Genomic DNA, 23,873 nt, shown 5'->3' with positions numbered 1-23,873 from the left:
CCCACTGCTGACATTTGATCTAAGCATTCAGGGAATGATGCCTCTGCACAGCAACAATTCAATGCATTTTCCCACAGTTGTGCCAACTCAATTTTAATCAGTGAATTAGCAATGACCAAACTATATATATATATATATATATATATATATATATATATATATATATATATATATATATATATATATAAAATCAACCCTATTTTATTGACATGTCCCATTTTATTTTTTGTGAATTAAAAGTCTTACAGAGTCCTGACAGCCTTGTTACAACAGTGTTGTACTTTTAATTCCACACCAGCTGTTCTACTCTGTGCTGGACTTCATGACAGAAGGCAGCTGCATCCTTCATCATCATCATCATCATCATCATCACACGGTCACTGTCTGACAACCAATCAAGACAAGAATAGTGCTGCTACTTCATTCATAAATTTGGCTACACCCTCTTCCTTTATGACAATGAAAGAAATCATGACTTTTATCTGTCATACACAGTCCAACGTTTTGTCTAATGAAGTTTACCGCAGCCTTAAATTCTCACCTGATCACATGATTTCAAAGTTGATCAGGTTAATTATGAAGCTACAATTGAAACAACTCTATTTTCCAAGCTATAAGTCACACCGGTGTATTAGTCACATCAGTGCAAAAGTGTGTTAATAAGAGGAAAAAACATGTCACTTTTTTAAAACGGCATGCTATCACGTTATGCATCAAGAAGCAAAATGAATTAAATTGACATGTTATTTGTTTGGAACACACAAGCAGATACTAACAAGCTAATTGTTATTGTGCAAAATAAAAAAAGTTTAAGTAAAAAGCTTCTTTTGGTCACTGAAAAGAAGATCATATGTGCAAAGGTGCAATATCATTAAATATTTGAAAATTAGATTTTGTAAAACTATACTTTGTAATAGCCTTACTTAGATTTGGTTTGCTGACCTGCTGTTGCTGTTCTTGTTGTATTGCACAGTTCAAACAAGTGTTGTGCCAAGTCGTATGAAAGTTATATTGTCTTTTTATTCGAGAACGTGGCCTTTCGGTTTGAGAGCATGATTTCTTAAATGTAGTCACTGTATATGACACACAACATTTCTCTCATTCAGATCTTCATTTTGTTGTTCTTGTTTTATGATTGTTGACATCCAGCTTAATGGTAAATTACTGCCACCTTCTGTTCCAGAATGTGAATTACAGCACCTCTTTCATTATACAGGAGCAGCTCGTCATGCATGTAGATGGTGCCATCTTGTGGTCATCAATCACAATGCAGTATTTTTTTCATATAAGTCACTCCGGAATATAAATTGCATTACCTCCCAAAGTAGATTAAGAAAAACAGAATTGATAGTCATGAAAAATACTGGGGAGGGGGGCGGGGGGATTTGTAATTGAACAGATGCACTTTGCCTTTGTGCAAATATGTATCACTGAGGATGTTGCATTGAGTTTTTGGAGGGGAAACTCTTCCTGCAGAGGCACTCTGAATTTTATTCCAAAATTCTCCTGATTCAGACTTTATGTTCTTATATTAATATTCATATCCTCTGCCCCTGACTGCAAATGTGTTTATCCTTTCCAACAATTCACAACTCAGGTATCTTCTTTCCATACTTTTTCATCCTTGTTTTTAAAGAAGGAAGCTTTTTTTTTTTCATCTTTTATGTTCCTGTGAATAATATATGCCCCTCCCTTTTTTGTGGCTCTCACTTTCCTCAAAAATGTAATTTTATTTCCTGCAACCAACTGTAGTTGTCGTCTTCTCCTTTGAAGTGTGCCGTCATCTTTTTCAGTCACTGTAAGATTTGATACCCTGAATACACCGTGCATCCTAATCTAATATATTGCAGCACAAACCTAAAACGTTATTCACTGAAATTGGAGAAACTTCCCAAATAAATAAATGGAATGAAGTAAGGCTGAACAGCGAGGATGAAGATGACAATGAGCAGTAAATTGAAATACTGAAAAGTGGAGTTTTGTGTTGGAAACTGAGGACAGATATGGGGTGCTGTGAGTGGATTATCAGCCAAGGAGCATCAGCGGGATGATGTGAAGGAGGAAATGTTTGGGGAAGAAAAAGGGATGATGATGAGGAGGAGCAGGAGGAGGAGGACAAAAAGAAGCACAGAGCTTCTCCTTGTAAGAATGTGTTTTTCACTATTGCTTCCTGTCTTTGTGTCATCATAACATTTTACGTTCTCTGCTTGTGTGTGTGTGAGTTGAACTTATGTTTTTTGGTGAGGCCACGCCCCATTAAATGACATTTGGCATGTGGCGTGTTTTCGAACACAGAGCTGCTTAACAACATTGTCTGAAACTTCCCAACCTTTTTCACATTAAAACATCACTTTGTTTTGGGTTTTTGTTTTTTTGTTTGTTTGTTTGTTTGTTTGTTTTGTTACCACAATTGTTTAAATATAGAAATTTATTTCTTATGGTGTTATATTTATTAATTATTGAGCTTGTTACCACCCTCCCCCCATCCAACTGAAAGCTCCAACTCTCTAAGTCCCTCTTAGTCACACTGATTCAAAGTCACATTTCAGGCCGAGGTTTGCGCGTGAAAAACATGCAAACAGTACTACACTTGCAAATACACCTGTGTACCGACATACTAACTACACAATGAGGATAGCATCTGTCAAATGAGCAAAATAGCACATATTGTCTATTTAGCATCTTTGTCTTAGTGAATATGAAATTTGAGGTTTGTCCACCCGAATGCACAAGATTGTAAGAGGAGGCATGAAATCAGGTGAAGGCCTCTTCACACATAACACGAATGTGGCTGAATGGCGCACGAAGGAGGATTTCAATGGCAGGCATGAAAAACAGAAGCTGCACTCCAACACAGCATACAGAGGTCGGCACAACCATTCGGCCACAGCATATGCACGCCACATTCACGTCGCACTCGTGTTGGAAACCCAATTGAACAGTGTCAAGATGAGCTCGTACTGCCATCTCACCGTGGTTGTAACATTCGTACAGCATGTCGTATGCAGGTCAGACTGTGGTCGAGGGGCTGCATGAAATGATTGGCCACATCGCACCCTGGTCGAATGTAGTGAACAAGCTAGCCTTCACACCAGCGGGCGAATGAGGGACACCTATCATGGAATATCCAGCATGTCCTGCTGGAGGCAGAATCACCGGCCAGCACCATGTGCACACCATCACAACTGTGATAAAAGTAAAAACCCAGCTGGTCCAGTTTCATGTCACAGCACTGGGCGGACCATGCAGCAGCCTGTGCTGTACATCCCTCTGACAGCCCCCACATCAGCTCACAAAAATGTAGTCCCTTATGAATCCCTTATGGAACCCCATTTGACGCTGCATCCCACAGCCAGCGCGCCATCCAACCGGAAACCCACATTACGTGACTTGCGATCACTGATGATCATGGCCCAGGCTCGCCCACCGAGGCATTCAGATGATGCCAGCGCACTCAGGCACACCAAAGCTGTCAGATCTTGGCCCAAAAATGCTCACCGAGGCCATCAGATGATGCCAGCGCATATGGGGGCACCGCAGCCATCAGATCATGGCCCAGGCATGCCCAGCAGGGCAGTCATATGTTGCCAGCGCACACAGGTGCGCCGAAGCCGTTAGATGATCACATGTGCATTCACCAAGGCAATCATCATGTGTCACCTGACCACTGAGTCATCGCAACTCAAAGCTAGAGAACACATATTGTACCATGAAGAACATCACCTCTTAACATGCCATCACAATGTGTTGGTAGGCTCTCGTGACATGGTGAAAAAAAACACATATCACCTCTAGAACACATTCAGCTGCAGCCAGGCTGCCCCATGTGAAAATATCTGTCTGATCATGAGAACAGCCAGCTGGCAAGGCAAATGTCACTTCCACTATGTGAGTTATAGTCCACATGACGTGGTGTCGTTCGGAGCACCACACTTTTATTAGCCAGAGACAGCTGGACATACGGACCCTCTGTGTGGCTGGCTGATGTGTTCATGTTGTGAGCGCATCATTTCATTCATGTCATCATTCATCTTTTATTCATCTTCAACCACTTATCTGGGATTGGGTCGCAGGGGCAACATCTCTAGCAGGGGACCACAGACTTCCCTTTCCTGGGCCACATTGACCACCTCTGACTGGGGATCCTGAGGTGTTCCCAGGCCAGTGTGGAGATATAATCTCTCCAACTAGTGCTGGGTCTTCTCTGTGGTCTCCTCCCAGATGGACGTGCCTGGAACACCTCTCTAGGGAGGTGCCCAGGGGACATCCTTACCAGATGCCCAATCCACCTCAGCTGGCTCCTTTCAACATGAAGGAGCAGCGGCTCTACTCTAAGCCCCCCACGGATATCCAAGCTACTCACCTTATCTCTAAGGGAGACACCAACTACCCTCCTAAGGAAGCCCATTTTGGTCACTTGTACCCTCAATCTAGTTTTTTCAGTCATGACCCAACCCTCATGACCATAGGTGAGAGTGGGAATGAAGATTTTTCACCTTTTGGCTCAGCTCCCTTTTCGTCACAACAGTACGGTAGAGCGAATGCAATACCACCTCTGCTGCACCGATTCTCCACCCAATCTCACGCTTCATTGTCCCCTCACTCGTGAACAAGACCCAGAGGTACTTGAACTCCTTCACTTGGGGCAAGACCAAATTCCCTACCCGGAGTAGGCAATCCATCGGTTTTCTGCTGAGAACCATGGCCTCAGATTTAGAGGTGCTGATCCTCATCCCACCAGCTTCACACTCGGCTGCAAACCAATCCAGTGAGTGTTAGAGGTCACAGGCCACTGGAGACAACAGCACCACATCATCTGCAAAAAGCAGTGATGAGACCCTGAGCCCACCAAACTGTGCCCCCCCCTCCCCCCGAACTACCCCTCAATATCCTGTCCATGAATATCACAAACAGGACTGGTGACAAAGCGCAACCCTGGAAGAGGCCAGCCACCACCGGAAACCAGGCTGACTTACTGCTGAGCACCCGAACACAGAACTTGCTTTGTGAGTACAGAGATTGGATGGCCCTGAGAAGAGACCCCCCTCACTCCATACTCCAGCAGCACCTCCCACAGTATCTCCCGGGGTACCCGATCATACACCTTCTCCGAGTCCACAAAACACATGTAGAATGGATGGGCATACTCCCAGGCACCCTCCATAATCCTTGTGAGAGTGAAGAGCTGGCCGGTTATTCCACGACCAGGACAGAACCAGCATTGTTCCTCTTCAATCAGAGGTTCGACTATCGGCCAAACCCTCTTTCCAGCACCCTGGAGCAGACTTTACCAGGGAGACTGAGTAGTGTGATGCCACACTAATTGGCACACACTCTCTACAAAGGGGGACCTTTGTAAATATGGGGGCCACCACCACAGTTTGCCACTCCTTAGGCCACTCCCAGACTTCAGTGCAATGTTCATCACATCCAAGACCTTCAGCATTTCTGGATGGATCCGGGGCTTTGCCACTGCAGAGTTGTTTGACTACCTCAGTGACTTCCACCAGGAAAACTGATAAAAATCCTCCATCAGCTTCCAGGTCTGTCCTTACTGTTGAGGGCACTCCGGTCTGATGTAGGAGTTCCTCAAAGTGTTCCTTCCAGCACTGGAGTGCATCCTTAGTTGAGGTCAACAGAGTCCCATCCTTACTCTAGACAGCTTGGATGGTTCCCCTGTTTTCCCCTCCTGAGGTGCCTCACGGTCTGCCAGAAACACCTTGGAGCCAACTGAAATTCCTTCTCCATGGTTGCGCCGAACTCCTCCCACACCTGCTGCTTAGCCTCCCCCACAGCAGAGGCTGCTGCCCTTCAGGCCTGTAGGTACCTTGCAACTGTCTCTGGAGTCCTCCTAGATAATATATCCCTGAAGAACTCCTTCTTCAGTCAGACATCTTCCCTGACCACCGGTGTCCACCACAGTGTTCAAGGATTGCTGCCCCTTGAGGCACCTAAGACCAATCAATCAATTCAATCAATTTTATTTATATAGCGCCAAATCACAACAAACAGTTGCCCCAAGGCGCTTTATATTGTAAGGCAATGCCCCCAACCTCCACAGGGATACTAGAAAAGCTCCGCCAGAGGTGTGAGTTGAAGATCTGTCAGACAGTGGGCTCCTCTAGATGTTCCCAGTTCACCCGCACTATCCATTTGGGCTTGCCAGGTCCCAGCAGAACAAGGGAGTCCCCCACCGGAGCCCCATACAGGACTCGATACAGGGACTCCAAGGGCAACTCCAGAGAAGAATAAGGTTTGGAGACAAGGCCCACCAAATCTAACATATCGTTCCTTCCCCCACAGTGAGGTGATGTTCTACACCCCCAGAGCTAGCCCTTGCTGCCCGGGTCTAGTCTGCCGAGGCCCTCGTTTTCCACTGCCACCTATGGGACAGCGCACCCGACACCAGTGGTTCCCCCTGCAGGTGGTGAGCCCACAGGGTGGAGATGCAAGGTCCTGGTCCACGTTGTCATTCATGTCAGTTCATCCATGGGCATGGTTCATGAACCAAAAGGGATGCAGTGAAGACACGCACATCTAAAACACATAAAAGGCATGCTGGATCAAGAAAAATTGTACCAAAAATAGAAATAGAATGATCCGCACCACCACAGCACTCCCATGCACAAAAAGCTTTATTTAATAAGATGTGACGTTTCAGGCAAACTGCCCTTCATCAGACTTCATCTGAAAAAGCTCCATCAGATGATGGCGGTATCACGCATCTCACATGGTCGCACTGTGTTCGTGCGCGTGCATACGAGTGTACAGAAAACTGTCGCCACAGGATCATATGGCATCTGTGCGCAGCTGTCCGACAGTCTGTCTCTCCCAAAAAGCACTGGAATTTTTGGGGTCTTGCTCAGTCGGCCTGTTTTATCCCGATTTGCCCAACTTCATATTATGTGTGAAGGGGCCGTGAGGTTTGACACACAACAGGATTTATCAAGGTCAAAAGGAAATTTTGCGGGTGTCAACAGTGTCTGTATTTTGCAAGTTTAAAACCATTCTGCCAGTGGAACGCACAGAGAACTGTGCACAAAGCACCATGGATAGAACAACATTAAATTTCTGAAACAGGAGATTGCTTTCTTTTTCTTTTTTAATTGACAGGGCGTGAAAATGTTCGGCTATACGTCGAGTTTATGAGTAATGAAGGACAAGGTGAATACTGCATTTGAATGCACTCCTGATCGGCCATTATCAGAAGACAACAAAAATAAAGAAATAACAAGGCTGTAAACAAAATAAGAAAATTCTAGTTTACAGCCTGCCAGAGGATGTAGTAACTCTGCCAAGTCTAACCATTTTTAAAAATAGATTAAACAAACACTGGAGAAATAATGATAATCAGATAAATGAATAAAATATACCACTAATCGAATACTGAGTTGTCTTCCATGTATGTTAGAGCTGGACCTGCATCCAGTAATTTAACTTATGTGGTTGGTTAAATTTAATTTATGGTGATTCACAAGAACAAAGCCCGTATTTGCTGTCTCCATCATGAGACAGCCCGCTTTACATTGCACATTTGCTCTTAGTAAATCACCAGCAAAACTGTTTCCATTCCAACAAACAAAAGTTTGGATTGCCTGCGCAATTTGGCACTCTTTATCTGGGATCTTAGTCAGACAGGCCCGAAGTGTCAAAAGAATCTGGATCCTCATCCAAGACACTGTTTGGATTATTAAATCAAAACATTAAGCCTTTGTTTCAAAGATTTAAAAACAGGGACTGTGTTGTAATTTTATGACACTGACAATTCAACAGCAGCACCTGACTGGCCAGTTGTTCAGCCAGACAGTTGAGGTGCAGTTGTCTGCGATTAAGGGAACGATCACCATCTTGAAGAGAGCCCTCGGATACAATGCCAGATCTGGTTAGGATAACTATAGAGCCTAGGGTGCAACTTTAGACCCCAGGTTTGGGGCCCATTGCATTCTACTAAAAAGACATCAAAGATAAATGAAAAACCAAATGGAAATAAAAGACATCCCAATTGCTTTTTTATGTTTTCTCATTTCAGTCTTCAGTAAAAATAATTCATCAGCAGCACAGAACAAGTGTTGAGTGATATTGTTGAATTATATGGGTTGTGGCTTCACACCACAACCCCAAGGTTGGGAAACAAAGACGGGGAAGTTTGTGAATGCAGCGGCCTGTACATGAAACACGACCAGCTCGTGTCATTTGATCCAGGTTGTGTATGTGTGCAGAACAAAGCAGTCTAAGAATTTACACACTCAGCTTTTGGTTTGGATTTTGGCAAAGTGCAGGTCAGCCTCAGTTGTCTGAGTCCTGCTCTGTTTTCAAATTTGTTCTATCAGAGAACTGAGAATTGACCGTGTGTGTGTGTGTGTGTGTGTGTGTGTGCGTGTGTGTGCTTTGTGTCTCTGAGCTTTGTGATGGTGTCTTTTCTTTGCTTTAATGCTGTATTTGGCTGTTTCTTTGCTTTCATATGCTCTGTGTGATGCTGTGTTAGTTTCCGTCAGGACAAACATGTAACACTGTCACAATGAGCAGCAGATCATCGCTGCATTTGTAAATGTAGTCACTGCGGAAATGTTTCATTACTAACACGTTAATACATTTTAAGTTTGTGTCTCTAGACCAGTCATTCCCAAAGTGGGGCCAAAGGTGCTGCAGGTGGGCTGAGAACAATGATGACCCTGCTTTGTATGTCACGTGTCATGGATTATTCGTTCCATTTATTGTGCAAATTTGAGTCCATACGTTTTGTACCATTGCACTCTGTAAACCCACACGCTAGTGGCGGCAGCATTGCGGTAAACATGGTGGAGTTTGTTTTGCTGACGGACGATGATTTGAATGAGATAATTGATGGTGCTAATTCTTCTAACACTAACACACACACACACACACACACACACACACACACACACACACACACACACACACACACACACACACACAAAAATCCACTATGCCATAAGCCATCTGGAGAGATGAAGAGCTGTTAGGATGAAAACCTGGACAAATTTCTGATGCGATTTTTCACTTTTTTTTTTATTTGGAAGTATCACGTACTACATTGTCAGAATTATTTTTGAACTATCTAACTTCTTTTCCAAGTTGAGAACAATTTTGGACTCCTACGTATTTAAAGTTCATGTTGGACTTTTTGATGTCAAAGCACCAGTGACGTAGACAAAAATGTAAGTCCTGTTGTTTATAAATTAATATAGTATCAAATGACATGGATCTATTTTAGCCATTATATAAAACAAATAATGAATGTTTTTACATTCTTCCAGTGGAACGAATATTAAATTCGGTGAAAGATGGAATGTACCATTCAACGAGGTGAGCAGAGTTGAATGTATGTTCCATCTTTCACCTCATGGAATATATGCACCATTGAACTCATAAACATTAATTTGTATTTTATATATATATATATATATATATATATATATATATATATATATATATATATATATATATACAGTGAGGAAAATAAGTATTTGAACACCCTGCGATTTTGCAAGTTCTCCCACTTAGAAATCATGGAGAGGTCTGAAATTTTCATCTTAGGTGTATGTCCACTGTGCTGTGCCACATGTGCTGCTCAAGCCAGCACACGTCCAGACCTGTTTGAAGTTCACCAGTGACCATCTGGATGATCCAGAGGAGGCATGGGAGAAGGTCATGTGGTCAGATGAGACCAAAATAGAGCTTTTTGGAATCAACCCCACTTACCATGTTTACAGGATTAGAACAACCCCAAGAAAACCATCCCAACTGTGAAGCACTGGGGGTGGAAACATCATACTCTGGGGGTACTCTTCTGCAAAGGGGACAGGATGACTGCACCATATTGAAGGGAGGATGGATGGGGTCATGTATTGCAAGATTTTGGCAAACAACCTCCTTCCCTCAGTAAGAGCATTGAAGATGGGTCATGGCTGGGTCTTCAAGCATGACAATGACCCCAAACACACAGCCAGGGCAACTAGGGGCTCCATAAGAAGCATTTCAAGGTCCTGGAGTGGCCTGGCCAGTCTCCAGACCTGAACTCAATAGAAAATCTTTGGAGGGAGCTGAAAGTCCAAACCTGAAAGATTTGGAGAAGATCTGTATGGATGAGCGGTCCAAAATCCCTGCTGCAGTGTGTGAAAACTTGGTGAAAATCTATAGGAAAAGTTTGACCTCTGTAATTGCAAACAAAGGCTACTGTACCAAATATTAACATTGATTTTCACAGGTGTTCAAATACTTATTTGCAGCAGTAACATACAAACAAATCATTAAAAAAAAATCATACATTGTGATTTCTGGATTTTTTTTTTTTTTTAGATTATGTCTCTCACAGCGGACGTGCACCTAAGATGGAAATTTCAGACCCCTCCATGATTTCTAAGTGGGAGAACTTGCAAAATCGCAGGGTGTTCAAATACTTATTTTCCTCACTGTGTGTATATATATATATATATATATATATATATATATATATATATATATATATATATATATATAAGGTCTATTAGATAATAAACCAACCCTTTTTTTTTTAACTATATGGATTTGAATGACGTGCGATTACACCAATCATGCTTGAACCCTCATGCGCATGCGTGAGTTTTTTCACGCGTGTCGGTGACGTCATTTCCCTGTGGGCAGGCCTTGAGTGAGATGTGGTCCCGCCCTCTCGGCTGAATTCCTTTGTTTCACACGCTGCTCAAGACGGCGCGCGTTGCTTTATCAACATCAGGACCGGTGAGGGATATCCGAGTGGACACTATTCGAGAAATTACGCTGGTTTTCGGTGAAAAGTTTAACGGCTGATGAGAGATTATGGGGTGTTTCTGTCGCTGTAAGGACTTCCCACGGAGCGGGACGTCGTGCAGCGCTTCCAGGCACCGTCGTCGGCCTGTTTCGACCTGAAAACATCCTAATTTAAGGCTTAATTCACCCAGGACGTCGTGAGAGAACAGAGAAGATTCAGAAGAGGCCGGCATGAGGACTTTATGTGGACATTCCACTGTTTAAGGACATTTTGTAATGAAAGACGTGTGCGCAAATTCGCCGAGTCGTTTCCGTGACGACTCGGTAAATCTCTGTGCGCCGCAACAGGAAAAACACCTCCGTGTTGAAAACCATTTGTAAAATTCAGGCGGCTTTTGATGGCTTTCAACAAGTGAGTAACTGAGAAATTGCTTAACAGCTTGGGCATGTTCCAACTTGCCCGTTAAGGTTTCCAACGGAGGTGTTTTTCCTATCGCAACCCCCCGCGGTCGGGTCCGGCCCGACATGCGACTCTGCCCGCACGTTCTTTCATTACAAAATGTCCGTTAACAATGGAATGTACGAATAAACTCCTCATGCCGACTTCTTCTGAAAGTTCTCTGTTCTCTGACGACTTCCTGGATCAACAGAGCCTGAAATGTGGAAGTTTTCAACTTGAAACGGTGAGACGCTGCCGCCTCGAAGCGCAGATCGCCATCAGGTGCCGTGGGCCGTCCTTACGGCGACACTACCAGACCAAAATCTCTCATCAGCCGTTAAAATTTTTACCGAAAACCAGCTGAATTTATCGAATGGTGTCCACTCAGTTGTGCCTTACAGTTTTGAAAAAATTTTGATCAAACAAAGCAGCAGTCTCTGAGCCATTCCTAAACAATGAAAAAAACGACGAGAGGGTGGGCCACTCCTCACTGAAAGACTGCCCACAGGCGAATGACGTAACCGACAGGCGTGAAAAAACTCTCGCATGCCCACGAGGGTTCAAGCATGTCTGATGTAATCACACGTGATTCAAATCCATATGGTTTTTGAAAAAAATAATAAGGTCGGATACTTTTCTAATAGACCTCATATATATATATATATATATATATATATATATATATATATATATATATATATATATATATATATACATACATAAAGGGTGTAACGGTACATGTATTTGTATTGAACCGTTTTGGTACTGGACGTTCGGTTTGGTTCAGGGCTGTGCACGGGTGAGTTCGCGTTGCGTGTGTTTACATTCATTGTTTGCAACTTAGTGACTTTCTCTGTAAATCTGGTGACTTTCCAAACCCTCTTGACCAGTGTTGCCACAGTTACTTTGAAAAAGTAATCCAATTACTGATTACTGATTACTCCTTGAAAAAGTAACTTAGTTACTTTACTGATTACTCAATTGTAAAAGTAACTAAGTTAGATTACTAGTTACTTTTTTAGTTACTTTTCCCAGCTGCCGACAACAACCCTCTGCCACCTCAACATGACAATGATACCTGTTTTGCCAAAACTCACTTTATAGTCACCCTTTCTTGACTTCAATGAAAATAAATACTTGTTTTATAAAAAGTAAAATAAAGACCTCTTTCTTGACCTCATATTTAACTGTTGACAGCACTGTAACAGTAAAACTTGCAATTTCGAACCTACATTGTTTATAAATGTAACTATTAAATTCATTCTAGCATTTTTCTAACATTGAAATTCTCTCTAAATATTTTACTTGTCGAAATTAATATTATTTTAAGTAGTATTAGTAGTTGTAGTAAAAAAAAGGCTTCAAAACTGGACCTTTAATCTAGGGGTGTTGTGGGGGCACATCCTTGCCCCACGTCCCCATTCCATCTGGATTCGCCCCTACTTTGGCGTTTGAGCACAAAGAATGGATAACATTTATTTATGCAGAAAACGTGACCAGATTTACAGGTAAGAGAGTTTTATTGTGTTTTCGCATCATGTGGTCCTCAGAAAGAGAGTTTAGGTGCATTTGAGTGGAAAATAGTGTTAGTTGTTGACGCGTCGCGGAGGATCAGCTGTTTTTAACGAGACGATACGGAGCGGCTCAGCTCAGAATTCTAAATAAAGGTGGAAAAAAGTATAAAAATGTCTTTGTAAAGCTCAGTGCAGGTGTGCTGATCACCGCGCTTTAAGAGGTGAGGACGAGTCGAGCAGCTGCAAAAAACCGCGGATGAAAAGCTCACAGCTCGCTGAAAGTGGGCAGTTCAGTCGAACCCCGACCTCCTGCCCACAGACCAAGTTTAATGCTGCTATCGACCCACAATGAAAAATAATAGTAACGCACAGTGACATGGAGAAGTAACTTTAATCTGATTACTGATTTGGAAAGATTAACGCGTTAGATTACTCGTTACTAAAAAAAGTGGTCAGATTAGAGTAACGCGTTACCGGCATCACTGCTCTTGACAACTTATTTTCTCAAAAGCAACTAGCGACAAATCTAACTACTTTTCCTGGCATTACCGAAGACTTTTTTGATGTCTGGTGACTGAAAGTGAAAGTCTCTGTTGTCACCAAGCAGCAGCGGATCTCCCCCTCGAGCAGAGGGATATCTACAATCCTCCTCACTCACTCATTTGCTGTACTGTGATTAAATAGTCCCTTAGACTTTGAGAAGCCCTGGCCTTGAGAAGATATTTTATTTTAATAAGTGATGGCCAATTTTAATGGCTAAATAAATAAACCAAGAATCAAGTTTATTTGTGGTTCTAAATATGTTAAAGGTGGTTTTACTCACTTTTTTTGCATCTCCCACAACTTTTTTTTTTGTTTTCAAAACTTTATTTAAAAAGATAAAACAAACATTAAATGAACAGTTAATAGAAAGAGATAGAAAATAAAATAAATTGTACAAAAGTAAAGGGATTCTTTAACATTAATTCTCTTTAAAAATCCCTTATAGACTGACAGTTTTGGACACGTTAATTTTTCTGGCAAAAAAAATATGACGGTTGAATAAAATTGAACAGGGCTTCATACTGCAACTGTTGTGTTGCTCTTTAGTTGTGGAAAGGTTTTGTTAAAAGCTGTTTACTAGGAAAGTATTTTTTTTATAATAGGTCATGCATTTGTTGTTTATTTGAGAAATTTTACTTACCTTATTACCAGGCAGCACTTTGCATTTATTGTATTTTCCTGTTTGTATAATGTTATAAATTGTTGGTTTAAACAACAAGCAAATTTAGGTTTTGCATTTTGTTCTCATACTGTACGGAAAATGAACCGAACCGTGACCTCAGAACCATGGTACGTACCGAACGGTGATTTTTGTGTATCGTTACATCCCTAATATATATATATATATATAGTGAAAGAGAGCATGCGCAGGTACAGGGTGTCCCAAAAAAAAGTGCCACAAAATCATTTGACTTTAATTCTACAACAGCTACTCTGAATTCTGCTTTTTGGGTTTTTTTCTTTTTTTCAGACATCAAGATATATGTGAGGAATTTCTCTTCATGTAATTTGAGACTGATCGAATGAGGATTCCGCTTACAATCGAGCAAAACTGGGAAACTGGTGGAATTCCACTTTGAGACCAAATCGATTGTGAAACTCAACGAAAATATTAATGTCATTTTGCAGTTAGAAAAGCTCCAGACAGAAAGACTATGAAGGATTGTAAAGAAGTTTCAAAGTGATAGAACTGTTCACAATATTAGGGCCCCTTCACACATAGCACGAATAAGCACGAGAGTGCACAAAACTGTTGCACCGGGAACACAGTGCAAGCAGCTGGAGCATGTGGAACCACATTGCGCCGCTGATATAGAAAAAAAAATAAAAAACAGCTGGAACGTGTGGAACTACATCGCGTGCTGCTGTAGAAAAAAAAAAATATATATATATATATATATATATATATATATATATATATATTCCATTCACAGGATTCAAACCTACAATTTATAAAAGCTCTGATTAACAGACAGAAACTTTACCACTGTGCTACCATCACTTTCTTATAACAGGAGCATGAAATGCCTAAAATCAACAAGGAGATAACATTTACATTTACCCTGATGGACTACCCTGCAGTGGGGAATAAGTTTCATTACACTAGAAGTCTTTCAGAAAGCGCTGTAACTAGGTTTAAGGATATGATTCCTTCTTTATGTTCTCTAATGTCATATACCAACACAGAGCAGAGTAGCTACCTAAACTCTGTAAGGGAGTTAGAGTATCTCGTCAATAGTTTTACATCCTCTTTGAAGACAACTTTGGATGCTGTAGCTCCTCTGAAAAAGAGAGCTTTAAATCAGAAGTGTCTGACTCCGTGGTATAACTCACAAACTCGTAGCTTAAAGCAGATAACCCGTAAGTTGGAGAGGAAATGGCGTCTCACTAACTTAGAAGATCTTCACTTAGCCTGGAAAAAGAGTTTGTTGCTATATAAAAAAGCACTCCGTAAAGCTAGGACATCTTTCTACTCATCACTAATTGAAGAAAATAAGAATAACCTCAGGTTTCTTTTCAGCACTGTAGCTAGGCTGACAAAGAGTCAGAGCTCTATTGAGCTGAGTATTCCATTAACTTTAACTAGTAATGACTTCATGACTTTCTTTGCTAACAAAATTTTGACTATTAGAGAAAAAATTATTCATAACCATCCCAAAGATGTATCGTTATCTTTGGCTGCTTTCAGTGATGCCGGTATTTGGTTAGACTCTTTCTCTCCGGTTGTTCTGAGTTATTTTCATTGGTTGCTTCGTCCAAACCATCGGCATGTTTATTGGACCCCATTCCTGCCAGGCTGCTCAAGGAAGTCCTACCATTATTTAATGCTTCAATCTTAAATATGATCAATCTATCTTTGTTAGTTGGTTATGTACCACAGGCCTTTAAGGTGGCAGTAATTAAACCATTACTTAAAAAGCCATCACTTGACCCAGCTATCTTAGCTAATTATAGGCCAATTTCCAACCTTCCTTTTCTCTCAAAGATTCTTGAGAGGGTAGTTGTAAAACAGTTAACTGATCACCTGCAGAGGAATGGTCTATTTGAAGAGTTTCAGTCAGGTTTTAGAATTCATCATAGTACAGAAACAGCATTAGTGAAGGTTACAAATGATCTTCTTATGGCTTCGGACAGTGGACTTATCTCTGTGCTTGTTCTGTTGGACCTCAGTGCTGCTTTTGATACTGTTGACCATAAAATTTTATTACAGAGATTAGAGCATGTCATAGGTATTAAAGGCACTGCGCTGCGGTGGTTTGAATCATATTTGTCTAATAGATTACAGTTTGTTCATGTAAATGGGGAATCTTCTTCACAGACTAAAGTTAATTATGGAGTTCCACAAGGTTCTGTGCTAGGACCAATTTTATTCACTTTATACATGCTTCCCTTAGGCAGTATTATTAGATGGTATTGCTTAAATTTTCATTGTTACGCAGATGATACCCAGCTTTATCTATCCATGAAGCCAGAGGATACACACCAATTAGCTAAACTGCAGGATTGTCTTACAAACATAAAGACATGGATGACCTCTAATTTCCTGCTTTTAAACTCAGATAAAACTGAAGTTATTGTACTTGGCCCCACAAATCTTAGAAGCATGGTGTCTAACCAGATCGTTACTCTGGATGGCATTTCCCTGATCTCTAGTAATACTGTGAGAAATCTTGGAGTCATTTTTGATCAGGATATGTCATTCAAAGCGCCTTTTTGCATTTACGCAATATCTCTAAAATCAGAAAGGTCTTGTCTCAGAGTGATGCTGAAAAACTAATTCATGCATTTATTTCCTCTAGGCTGGACTATTGTAATTCATTATTATCAGGTTGTCCTAAAAGTTCCCTAAAAAGCCTTCAGTTGGTTCAGAATGCTGCAGCTAGAGTACTGACGGGGACTAGCAGGAGAGAGCATATCTCACCCGTGTTGGCCTCTCTTCATTGGCTTCCTGTTAATTCTAGAATAGAATTTAAAATTCTTCTTCTTACTTATAAGGTTTTGAATAATCAGGTCCCATCTTATCTTAGGGACCTCGTAGTACCATATTACCCCATTAGAGCGCTTCGCTCTCAGACTGCGGGCTTACTTGTAGTTCCTAGGGTTTGTAAGAGTAGAATGGGAGGCAGAGCCTTCAGCTTTCAGGCTCCTCTCCTGTGGAACCAGCTCCCAATTCAGATCAGGGAGACAGATACCCTCTCTACTTTTAAGATTAGGCTTAAAACTTTCCTTTTCGCTAAGGCTTATAGTGAGGGCTGGATCGGGTGACCCTGGACCATCCCTTGGTTATGCTGCTTTAGACGTAGATTGTGGGGGGGTTCCCATGATGCACTGTTTCTTTCTCTTTTTGCTCCGTATGCATCACTCTGCATTTAATCATTAGTGATCGATCTCTGCCCCCCTTCACGGCATGTCTTTTTCCTGGTTTTTTCCCTCAGCCCCAACCAGTCTCAGCAGAAGACTGCCCCTCCCTGAGCCTGGTTCTGCTGGAGGTTTCTTCCTGTTAAAAGGGAGTTTTTCCTTCCCACTGTTGCCAAGTGCTTGCTCATAGGGGGTCGTTTTGACCGTTGGGGTTTTTCATAATTATTGTATGGCCTTGCCTTACAATATGGAGCGCCTTGGGGCAACTGTTTGTTGTGATTTGGCGCTATAGAAGAAAAAAGTTGATTGATTGATTGATTGAGATAAACATATATATATTTTTTTTTTTTTTTAAAAAGAGAGAAATTAGATGATGTAGACGAAGAGGAAGTTTTCGTCATTTTTAATTACGGTGAAAAAAGCGCCATATAACTGACAAAACGTTGTTTGTTATGGCGTATTTTTGGTGATACGTGACTGAAAGTAGCATATTTGTCACACTGTTGGCTTGTAGACCTGAGGTGTGCTGCTCACAGGACACACGTATCCTGTCAGACAGACATGTAGATCGCCTGCTGCGTGACCACATGATCAGACGGTCCGTGTCACCTGGGAAAGCCTGTCAATGTGTGCATCTTGTGCTCGCTTGCTGCAACCCGTCAAAAAGCAATATATGTTTTTAAGTATTTCCACGTGAGGACAGCAAGCACACACGCGCACGTCACAGTGAACAGTCGTAAGGCCATGTCTGTCAAAACACGGTACTTGTTCCCCAGCTGTGACGTCCAGAACCAGAGATCTCAACAGCTGCTGCTGTCGGCAGCTACGCCCCTGTCCATTCTGTGCAAAGACCAGTGTGTCATTCTCTGTTTCTGTGTTATGTGCAGTGGTGGGCACAGTTCCGATAATCCAATAACCGATAATTATTGAAGATAATGTTTTCATTATCGGATTATCTTTTCAGATAAGTTTGAAAACCATTATTGGACTAATTATCTTCCGATAAGTGTTTCTCCCATACTTTTTAGATCGTTAATGTGGTAAACAAAGCTGAACAGCTACAAACTCTTACAAAATTTAAAATCAGATGAGCACTTACCTGTTAAATGTTTTATAGCAAATGTGCAGTTCTACCCTCTCTAAAGCAAAGGAGAGCTGCTTCTAGAACAAAAAACCACTCTATCCTCTGCAGGCAAAGGAGAACTGGTCACCAAAAAAAAAAAAAAAAAATTCTTTTAACACCATACTGATACGCGGCCAATATCACCCAAGTTATCCAGCGGCATACATTTTTAACTTATGGTTCAAATTTTAACCAAAATAATTGCAGACAAGTTATTTATATTATTGTCATGTTTGAAGTTTTATAAAGTGAAAATATCAGATATATGTTTTAGTTTTAAAGTAATGCGCTAATTTTTAAGGTTTTAGTGTGGACATGCTATGTCCAGGTGCATTATGGGTATAGGATAATCTCAGTACGTTCACGACATGAAAAAACTCTTGTGAATATATTCTCTGGGTTTATAGATGTTATTGTGTTTGTGTTTATTAAATTCCACACATCTTAAACGTAGCAGAGTAGCAGCAGACACAGATTATCTGGAATTTTGTTTTGGCAAGTATCTGCTGCCATCTACTGGCAAGTAGTGTTCATGACAGTATTGGCCCTGAAGCTGGGCTGATATTTCAATCACTGTACTCGGTTCCAGCTAAAACTATACCACAGAACCGCACAGTGTAAAAGTTCAGAGCGCACGATTTATGTTCTCACACACATTGTACGTTCAAAAACCACACGTCGGACTCGTGTTTCCAGAAGCAAAACGTAAACAGAAGCTTTTTTCAAACTTAATTTACAAAAATTCTCAATGAGAGACATCAAAGTTTAAAAAAAAAAAAACATTACAAGACAGGTCTGTGGTGTTTGCACATGCACAGTGCGAGAGGTGGTCGTGAGATGTTAAACGCAGCTCGTTACTCCATGTATACTAAACGATGCAGGACGCATGATTAACCTGAAACTCTGTGCAATCCAAAAAATTCTCGCACAAATGAAAAATCAACTGAAAAAGGGCCAAAACTCGCACTGGCACCAGTAGATCATGGCAGTGTGGTGTGGCTGTGGTCGCTGTGTTTTTAATGTGACACATCGTGTGCACTGAGCCATCATTTGCAGCTGTCAGTGAGTCTCTGGCTTGCAATCAGCTGGGAGGTGGCTCGCCATGCTGTGTGCACACAGACGTGGCTGACCGGTCCCTATCTGTACATACATATCAGCATTCCATGCAAGTATGCCCCCCCTCCCCTGTGAAACACATGCACGCCACGTGTTGTGGGGGGGAATGGGGGTGTAACACACGCACGGCACGTGTTGAAGGAGGAGATGGTGCTCTGGCACGCCACATGTCTTGCGTTGCTACTCCATAGTCGTGGGGGCACTTAGGCAAATTTCACATCCAGCTCAAAAGTGGTAATCTGCTCACTATTTTCGAGCTGACAGCTCGAATGGCCACACATTTTCTAAGTGTCCAGTGAGCGGTGTTGGATGTTTGTGTGTGTCACCTGGAATTTGGCCGACACCTGCCGCGAGAGGGATCGAATGGGCTCTCACAGGACACTCTCTGTCTTTCAGCCGCTGGTGTGCGTGACTAGTTGTAGTGACACGTGTACGAGGCGTTGAAGGCAGCTCAGATTTTTCACGAATGGCATGCAATTCCTCCTTCGTGTGCTAGTCAGCTTCAATCATGTTATGTGTGAAGGGATGCTTAACAAAGGGAGATTTGGCCGAACCAGAGGAGCCGTGCACATATTGAGCGCATCTTGTGAATGCCAAAACTCTTACAAACTGAGGTGAAATTAGAAATGAACACCAGGGATAAAATTGCCTGAGAGATGCTTCAAGATGACATACGACAGACATCAGTATCCAAAAAATGTATAGATTTTCTATGGATTTATTCTTGTGGCACTTTTATTGGGCCCCTGTATTTCCGTGGATATGGACCTGCCAGTTTGTAGTGCTAGGTTTGAATCCCTCTCATGCTAACTGTCTGTGTCCTTGGACAAAACAATTATTCTGCATTATCTCAGTCCACCCAGCTCTAAATGAGTACTGGCTTTGTCTGGGGAAGTATCCTGACATTCCATCCATAATGGTGAATTAGGGTTTGGGTGGGGCCCCAGACTATATGTAGATTTCAACCTGAGCCCTGGTGTACTTCAGTTTGGAAATGGCTGCCCTAGAACATTCAAAACTATTTTAAAAAAAAACAACAAAAAATGATGCTGTGTTGAGGAACCTGAACAGTAAGTTAACCAAACAAAAGAAATGCTTTTTTAGTAATACTGTTTTACCTTATGAATGATCGCAAACTGGATTAAACTCGATTTAGAACGGTTTATTCTCAAGTAGAGCCCAATTTTATTAAACTGCTTCACTTTGACTCCATTCTGCACGTTTACATTTCATTTCAAAACTCACTAATATTAACTTCTGATTGGATTCAAGAGAATTTAAGTGTCAAACTGAAAAGCTCCAAAATCCACGTGCATGCCCAAAAAATTTCATTAAAGTTTGCTCTAAATTGTAAGCCGCAGTCTGGTGCAGGAGTCAAGAGCTTCTGCAAAATGCAAATGTTCACCAAATTCTCTTTTCTTTCTTCCTTTCAGTGCTGAGTTTCTAAATCTCATCTTCCTCTACACGAAGAGGAAAATGTCAAACTCAAGGTCGCCGCTGCTCCTCCGTCTCCCTCTGCAGGATTCACCGTGGTAAAGAAAGATAAGTGGGAGAAACGGTGACATTACATCTGGGACTCACCAAAACGTTATTCGATGTGCGTTGCCTTCACACGCTGATGATGCCAATCATTACAGAAGAGACGTCCGTGGTTAGTGAGCAAGAACTTCCAAACCCAAAAGAAACCACAGTGTGGAGCTCTGAGTGTAGCAGCCAGAGCGCCTTAAACCACTTCACCACGAGGCTTCATGTGTTGCATTTTCATTCCTTTTATGCTTTTTCCAGTCGCCATTATTTTTAAAAACACTATGCAAAGTGAGGGTTGGTCCATCATGATGTCCATCAGCTCCAGTCGAGTCTGATCCAGTGTACTGCTGGACTGCCCCGCTGACGCCTGAAACATATCAGAAACATCTGCCCCGTCCTGTCGGTCTGACGTGACCCCACATCATATCAAGGTTCACATCTTTGGACAGATCTCAGCTGAGCCGCTCACATTCATTGCCAACTTTTGATGGAACTTTCACAACAAATGACGCGACGGAAAGCCCTCAAAAAAAAATAAAAAAATGTAAAGGAGAAGTTCCTGAATGTGAGGACATGTGTGAGGCCCTCGCTCTCTTTCTCATGTGGCATACGATATCTTGGCCTTCCTGTTCCCCGCATCCCAACACTGCTGCAGCTTCTCTTCAGCAAAACTGCATGGCATGAATGAAACCAATCCAAACCAAAGAAGGACCATCAAAGACACCATAATTTAAAAAAAGAGGGAAAATATGCTCTGAGAAGAGAGAGAGGGGCTTTTATTGATTCAACATTGCTACTTCAAAGTCACACCATCATCGCTGTCATTTGAACTTCCTTCCACCTAAACAACTGGCTGCTAATGTGCAAAACAGCAAATTCTGCACAAACTGCTCTACTTCTGAAGGCATGATGATGGATGAGGACGTTCTGCAGACCATACACTCTATACCTCTGGGGATGTGAGAAAATAAAATTAAGAAAGTACGTATTCAGCAGGACAGGGAGAACATCTTTGAGGAACTATTCTTGGGGACAGACACACAAAAAAAAGGCAAAGATTGCAAAATGCATTTTTTTTTTTTTCCTGGAAATTGTTTACCAGCATGAATCTTCTGCATGAACTGACTTCTGCAAGCCATTCTGGTCTCCCCCATTAAAAAAAAAAAAAAAAAAACAGGGCTAGGAATCCATAAAATAAAGGCTTAACAACAACAACAACAAAAAACTTATGTTACAAGCAACAGAATTTTTTTAATGTAAGGTCATGTTTAAAAAAAAAGATGACTTTTTTTACAGTCAAGACATGAATAATTAAGAAAAAAGGTTGTAATATCCATCTTTTTTTAATTGCAGGATTCTTCACAGTCCTGTAAAATCCAAAATATTCCATTTACAAGATGTACCCCATGTACTGGCTGCCAGTCCTGTGAATATGGGGCTGGATCCATACCCACAGTGAGGAGGCCATGACTGATCCATGGAGGTCTAAATCTGAACATGGGCTGCTAATTGGCTAAGATGTTCTACGTCATGATTGCGATCTTGTTGTCACACAAGCATGGTGGACTTAATTATTTTGGTTGTCGAAAATACAAGGATTCATCACGACGTACTAGAAGACGCTCACAGAGTGCATACCTCCACCATGATCACATGTTCCTGAATGCTTAAAACTTTTTCTGGATCAAAAAATATGTTCTGGATCAAATACAAACTAAAATTCCTTATTTTCTCAGAGAGTATCAATCTGCTCCCCAAATTTCATCAACATCCTCTCACAACTATTTGACTGAAATGTTGATATGTGCCAAGCATTCTTCTGGATCGCATTTACAGAATATATTCTGGATCACCTTCAAAATGGAATCACTTGCTTTCCTAGAATATTACCTATCTGCTCACCAAATTTCATAGAAATTTGTTCATTACGTTTTGAGTTATCTTGCAAAAGTCACACAAATAAATGGAGAATGACAATAATTGTGCAAGTTGGTTTGATTGTAGCACCCTGTGGTGATCTTAATCGAAAGGCTTGTTTATCACGTGTTTTTTTTTTGTTTTGTTTTTTTTGTGCATAACTCCCACGGTGGAGGTGGTCTCAGACTGGGAGTGAATCTCGATCATCACCTGCCGACTCTACTTCCCTTTTTCTTTTCTTTTTCCTCCTTGAAGCAGTTACCAGAATGCTTATAGTGCCCTCCATTGGCAGCTGTGTGTATCTCAAACACAAATGATAAATGGACTGCATTTATATAACGCTTTCACAATCAAAGTGCTTTACAATGATGCCTCACATTCACCCATAAACCAGTGTTAGCGTGTTGCCTTGAGAGGCGCTCACCTGCACACTTGGGGATTAAGGACGTTGCCTGTAGTGATTTTCCTGTAATCCTCTGGTCATACACCCATCACTTGACCGTCACCTCCCCACAAGACAGAATCAGTTTCTGAAATGATTCCTATTTGGTTGCTAATGTAAAATACTTCCCATCTGCTATTTGGTTTGGGGGTCTAAACTCTGTCCCATTTCCGACTGGTACTGGTCTGCATCATGGTGTTGCCACATTACAGTGTCCCAGCTGTCTTTTTCCACACCAACGTTCTCCTGAACCTCCTGGGGGATTCCTAGGTGTTTCTAAACCAGATCCCATCAGTATGTTTGGGGTTTACCTCAGGTTGGGTGACCTAGGGGTCTCAGTCCAACTGGATGTTGACCATTAGATGGTTGAACCTCAACTGTCCCTTTTTAATTCAGAGGAGCATCAGAACTCATCACGCTCTCTGTAGTCAAATAAATGTCAAAATGTCCCATGATGCAACAGAAAATGTGCTTTGATCTACAAATCCTGCAGTGCAATAGTTCAGAACTGATAGATTTATAAATTTCAGGCACGATGCACTACACTCTTCATTTATGGAGCAAATTGATGGCAGGCAACTGAAATCTCACTTTGGTGAGACAAAGTTGTTGTACAAATAGAAAATATATGAAATTTTGAGATAA

At 41.6% G+C, this 23,873-nt stretch overlaps 1 long non-coding RNA gene across 1 annotated transcript; it reads left to right on the top strand.

Annotated features, from left to right (window-relative positions):
* The first annotated feature begins 762 nt into the window (after nt 1-762).
* On the top strand, nt 763-22,031 carry LOC117528671. Its single transcript, XR_004565854.1, has 2 exons — nt 763-2,142; nt 20,776-22,031. It is a non-coding gene; the product is annotated as an uncharacterized LOC117528671 (long non-coding RNA).
* The last annotated feature ends 1,842 nt before the right edge of the window (nt 22,032-23,873 follow it).

The sequence above is a fragment of the Thalassophryne amazonica genome, chromosome 16, assembly GCF_902500255.1.
Source record: "Thalassophryne amazonica chromosome 16, fThaAma1.1, whole genome shotgun sequence".
Lineage (NCBI taxonomy): Eukaryota > Metazoa > Chordata > Actinopteri > Batrachoidiformes > Batrachoididae > Thalassophryne > Thalassophryne amazonica.
This window is presented reverse-complemented; position numbering and strand designations above follow the sequence as displayed.